This window comes from Eutrema salsugineum, unplaced genomic scaffold (genome assembly GCF_000478725.1).
Source record: "Eutrema salsugineum unplaced genomic scaffold, Eutsalg1_0 scaffold_12, whole genome shotgun sequence".
Classification (NCBI taxonomy): domain Eukaryota; kingdom Viridiplantae; phylum Streptophyta; class Magnoliopsida; order Brassicales; family Brassicaceae; genus Eutrema; species Eutrema salsugineum.
Window position 1 is genome coordinate 4,583,663 of NW_006256895.1, and position 5,874 is coordinate 4,589,536.

At 45.0% G+C, this 5,874-nt stretch overlaps 1 non-coding gene across 1 annotated transcript; it reads left to right on the plus strand.

Annotated features, from left to right (window-relative positions):
• The first annotated feature begins 3,281 nt into the window (after positions 1-3,281).
• LOC112089348 lies at positions 3,282-3,388 on the plus strand. The gene has a single exon (XR_002900985.1). It is a non-coding gene; the product is annotated as a small nucleolar RNA R71 (small nucleolar RNA).
• The last annotated feature ends 2,486 nt before the right edge of the window (positions 3,389-5,874 follow it).

Below are 5,874 nucleotides of genomic sequence, written 5' to 3' on the forward strand. Positions count from 1 at the left end.
AATCAGGGGCTTGTACAATTGGTGCACTGATAAAAGCCTCTTTGATTCTCTTGAACGCTTCCTCACATTCTTCATCAAAGTTGAAATCCACTTCTTTGCACAATAACCTGGTCAAGGGCCTGGCTATCTTGGAGAAATCCTAGATGAACCGTCTATAGAACCCAGCGTGGCCAAGGAAGCTTCTTATTCCTTTTACAGAATTTGGGGCTTGTAAGTTCACCATCACCTCGATCTTGGCCTTATCCACCTCGATGCCTTTCTCTGATACCTTGTGTCCCAAGACAATGCCTTCTTGGACCATGAAATGACACTTCTCCCAGTTCAAGACAAGCCTATGCTCCTCACATCGCTTGAGAACCTGAGAAAGATTAGCAAGACATTCGGAGAAAGAGGAGCCGTATACGGAGAAGTCATCCATAAACACCTCAACTTTCTTTTCAATTAGATCAGAGAAAATGTGCATCATACATCTTTGAAAAGTGGCCGGTGCATTACACAAACCGAATGGCATTCTTCTATAAGCATAAGTGCCATAAGGGCAGGTGAATGTGGTTTTCTCTTGGTCTCTTGGATCTATTGGTATTTGGAAGAATCCAGAGTATCCATCGAGAAAACAGAAATAAGGATGATTAGCTAACCGTTCAAGCATTTGATCAATGAATGGTAAAGGGAAATGATCTTTTCTTGATGCAGAATTCAATTTCCTATAGTCAATGCACATGCGATGGCCGGTTATAGTTCTTTGGGCTATGAGTTCATCCTTATCTTTTTTCACCACTGTGATCCCACCTTTCTTGGGCACAACGTGTACAGGAGATACCCACCGAGAGTCAGAGATTGGATATATTATCCCTGCCTCAAGGAGCTTTAGTATCTCCTTCTTAACCACCTCTTTGAGGTTCGGGTTAAGTCGACGTTGGTGCTCAATAGAAGACATGGCTTGGTCCTCCAGGTGGATCCTATGGGTGCATATATCAGGAGAGATCCCTCTAATAACAGCCAAGGAATACCCTATGGCTCTCCTGAATTTCCTTATTTCATTAAGTAATGCATGTTCCTCATGCTCAAGCAAGTTATCGTTTATGATCACAGGGAAAGTAGAGTTTAGACCTAAGAACGCATACCTGAGCCCTGTTCGTAGAGGCTTGAGCTCAACAGGGGATGCGTCTGCCTCATTCCAATCGGCATCAAAGCTGCATTGGCCCTGAACAGCTTCCTCGGCCTTTTCCTTGTTCTCGCGCGGTATACCATCGGCCTCGGCACAAACTGTCACGGCCATGATATCCCGAGGTGTCTCCTCTGTTCCCGTGGATCCCTCGTTGTCTGAAATGTCGAGGCCACTCTTTCTGAGCTCCAAAAACCTCGCCTCAGCTCCAAGTTCCTTCGGTTGGTCCAAAAGAAGCTTGTACACCTCGCTTTCCTCGCACAAGTACCCGTGCTCGCTTTGTTCCCGTGTTAAGACCACTTGTAACGGATTCTCTGCGTTCAACTCTTCAAGGAGCTCATCAGCTAGCTCCTCCATTACCTCCACATAGAAAACTTGACCTCCAATGGTCGGTTTCTTCATCATCTCCTTCACATTGAACTTCATAGTCTCGGTACCGATGTGTAGTTCAATCATTCCTCCTCTCACATCTATTATGGCTCCTGCGGTCGCCAAGAACGGTCGGCCCAAGATGATAGGGTCTAATGGTTCCTCGTCCATCTCAAGAACTATGAAGTCCGTGGGGATTTTTATCTCACCGATCCTCAAAGGTAGATCCTCAAGCAACCCCACCGGTAATTTAACCGATCTATCAGCTTATACAAGAGAGATCTTGGCCGGCTTGTAGCTTTTGTATCCCAATCTCTTGGCCACCGTGTAAGGCATTAAGCTCACAGAAGCTCCAAGGTCACATAAACAGTTTGAGAACTTCAGGTGACCTAAAGCACACGGCAAAGTAAAGCTGCCCGGATCGGATAGCTTCCTTGGTATAGATCTCCTTTGTATTATTGCGCTGCACTCATGACTCAGTATCACCATACCCTGGAGCTCCTTTGTCTTGTTGAGGATCGCGTCCTTTAGAAACTTCCCAAGCTGGGGTATAGCTAAGAAAGCATCTATAATGGGTAAGGTGAGTTGCGTGTTCTCCAAGTGTTTCTCAAGGACCGCCTTGGCTTTGTCTAAGATTTTCTTTTTGAAACGCCCTGGGAACGGTATCTTGGGTTGATAAGGTGGTGGTGGAACATAGGGCTTCTCAAGCTCGGTTGTCCTTTCCACCTCTTTTCCTTTGTCCTTGATCGGTTCCTTCTCTAAGACCTCTTCTTTATGCGCATCATCCGAGGCTGCCTCCCCCTCTAGTTGGTCATTGGCCTCAATGAGCTTTGTCTTAGGCGTTGGAGTTTGTAATTCCTTACCACTCCTCAATGTGATGGCGTTCACATACTCTTTAGGGTTCGGCTCCGGTTTACCTGGTAAAGCCGGGCCTCTTGATGATGTAGATGCCTGATTTTGCTTAAGCTCCCTGATATCTTGCTGCATTGTTGCGTGCTGGCTCTCAACCCTTTGCTGGCCCTGTAACAGTTGCTGTAATATCCCACAGACATCGTTCCCCATCTGATTCTGACCCGTTCCCTGAGTCTGTTGTTGATTACCTATCGGCTGCGGATTGAACCCTGGTGGAAACTTGTGTTGCTGCGGTTGGTTGTTGAAGTTGTTACCCTGAGCTGCTTCATTCTGCTGAGTGTAGCCGTGATGCTGCCCACTGAACTGTTGCTTGGGCTGGAAGTTATTCGGAAAAGGGGTTTTTGGAGCATAGCTTTGGTGTTGTTGAGCAGGGTACACTTGGTCTTGAGGGTTAGCTACATTCGGGTTTCGATAAGAGAGGTTGGGGTTATTGCCGTGGTTGTTAAACCGCTGATACCTCTGCTGATTCCCTATGTAGTTCAGCTCCTCCTGAGTTAGACCATCTTCATTAACATTGTCAAAACTTGGCCCTTGCTCATCAAACTCGCCTACAAAGTGTATTGGCTTTTGAGTCGCCATCAAAACCTTGTCAAGCTTGCTCTGAAGCTCTCTTATATCCTTTTTCATATGCTGTTCATCACTACATCCCTCTGTACGGTTTGCTCTATCAAAGTCCTCACCATACGTGTCATTGGACATGGCTAGGTTCTCGACTAGTTCCATTTCTGCATTGATCTCTTTCCCAAGAAAATTTCCATTTGAAGCTGTGTCGAGTTGGTTTCTGATCTTGGGGAGTGCACCTCGGTATAAAGTACTCAAGAGGGATGCCTCTGAGAAGCCGTGGTGTGGGCATTGGTTAGTATAGCTCCTAAACCGTTCCCAAGCCTCACTAAAGCTCTCGTTGTTGTGCTGCGTGAAACTTGAGATCTGATTCCTGAGCTTAGCCGTGCGTGATGTGGAAAAGAACTTTGATAAGAACGCCAGTTTACACTGCTCCCAGGTTTGTATAGAGCCCCTCGGTATATTCTTTTCCCACTGGTGTGCTTTATCACCGAGGCTGAAAGGGAACAAGCGTAGCTTGAAGCTATCTTCGGAGACGCCATTTATCTTGGTTAAGTCGCAAACCCGATCAAATTGATCTAGATGCTCGAGAGGGTCTTCTCCAGCCAGACCGTGGAACTTGGAGTTTTACACCATATTGAGCAGGAAAGCTTTAACTTCAAAGTTGTTGTTTTGAACTGGTGGAGTTTGAATCCCAGCTCGGTATTGGTGCGCATTAGCTCGGTCATTCTCTCTCGCGAATTGGAGGGTGTTGTCTCTGAACTTGTGGCGGTGGCGGATGAACATGATGGGCTTGTTGCTCATTTCTGTTCGCTTGGTGTTGGTTTTGCTGAGCAAGCCGTTCGTTTCTTTGAGCCTGTTGCTGATTAACATAGGCTTGTTGTTCATTTCTTCCTGCCTGCGCCTGATTAGCCTGAGCTTGGTGCTCGGCCGCCTGAGCCTGTTGCTCCATTTGCTGTTGTTCTGCCATTCCAAGTCTGTCAAAGTGCCGTTCTCTCTCGCGAGCTCGCCTTTCTAATCTGTCGATGTTATCGTCGTATGGGAAAAGCGATCCTGTGCTCCGAGACCTGGTATTCATGCACCTGAAAACAAAACAAGAACTTGCAAAAGAATCAGTAAAACAAAAGAAAGTAAATTCTTGATCTTAAGAACAAACAAGAGGATAATGCTCCTACAAGTTGGCAACGGCGCCAATTGATAACTAAGAGTTTTGGGGCTCTTAGAAGGGTTATCAATCCCCTTGTCAAAGTAGTATAAGGGGTGTCAAACCAAGCTTGTAAACGAGACACTAGCCTATGTCATTTGTTCACTTAAGTCAAGACAAGAAGATAAAAGTTTGGTGACGATGATTAACAGGCAAATAAGCAATAAAATTAAATGAAAGCAGAGATTTAAACTAATCAAGATGCAAACAACAAACAGGTGATTCAGATGATGATAATATGCGATAAGGGAAGAGACTCTAGACAAGATAATCGACTCGGGTGCTTCCAAGCTAAACTAATGGGTTAATGAATTATTTTGTCAAGCGATTTCATTTAACTTTGAACTCAAGGAATGTTAATCTTCTCATGAAAGTATCAAATATCTAAACTGATCCTCCTTCATACCAAAATGTCTTTTGAGAAGCACGAATCAATCAACAATAAGATTCAGTTCAAATATGTCTTTTAAGAGAACAAACTATCACTCTCGCGATGAAAGACTCTTAAACCTTTAACCGAGTGGTTCAGACATTTCTACAAACACTTTTGATGCGAGATATGCCTCAGATCTGAATCTCAAGTGATATGCTTGGGTCCAGCCTAGAGATCTCGTCGGTTAAAGAATGAAACATGCAAGACTAGACACCTAAACCCACTAATCTATCTTGAAAACACCCTAATCTACTTATCTAAAGCCGCTTAAACGACTACTCATTGATCATAACGAGCTCACTAAGTCCTTTGCAAGACGTGTAGCTGGTCATGATTAGGAGTTTAATGCTGATAATAAAAGAAGAATAAAGAAAGAACAAGATTCAGATGTAAAAACGAGATATCGGATTAGATTAATCTGGTTTCACAAAAGAGGCAAGTTCTTAAACGTAAAATGGAGATAAAAGATAAGATCCTTAGGTTTTTGGTCCTAAAATGTATTTATAGTAAAGGGAAAGTGTCGCGGGTCAGCCCGGAACAAACCGGGTACTGAACCGCTTCCTTGGGTTGATGGGTGAGTGCCACGGTGTGTTGGAAAGTGAAGCCGAGGTCTTCATGCCGAGGTGTGCACGTGAGTCAGGATCCAGATGAAGATCTCGTGAAGAACACGTCAAGAACATTTATGAACCCTAGTCTTTGATCCATCCTCATGTGTGTGTTCTTGAGCCATTCTGTTCTTGATTCTGGGTTCGTGACAAGGGACCTCGGGATAAAATGTCGAGGGGTCATGATGTCGAGGTGCTTGGGATAACACAGTCCGGCATGCACGCCGAGGTCATTACACCGAGGTGTACTTTCAACACTTAGTCGTTTCCAGCTTCAGTTCTTACGTATGCATGCCTCGATCTAATCATGCCAAGGCTTTGGCACGAGGTATAGTCCAGAATACTTCCAAGATATGAGCCTCGACTTGAGTGATGCCAAGGTAAAGATACCGAGGCTTGTGAAAACACTTAGCGCGTATCGCAACTCATTTAGGCTTGTATCGACCATGTCACCTTCCGGAAGCAGTAACTTTCAGCAAACGACTCCAATTGCTCTTGCTCGAACTTTGGTGAAGGGACCGTTGGAGCTTGGGAAGTGGAAGGCTTCCTGGATTTCACATCTTTGCACCGCATCGGATTCACCGGAAAATAAGCTTTTGAACCAATGTGAACTCCGGAGACCTTA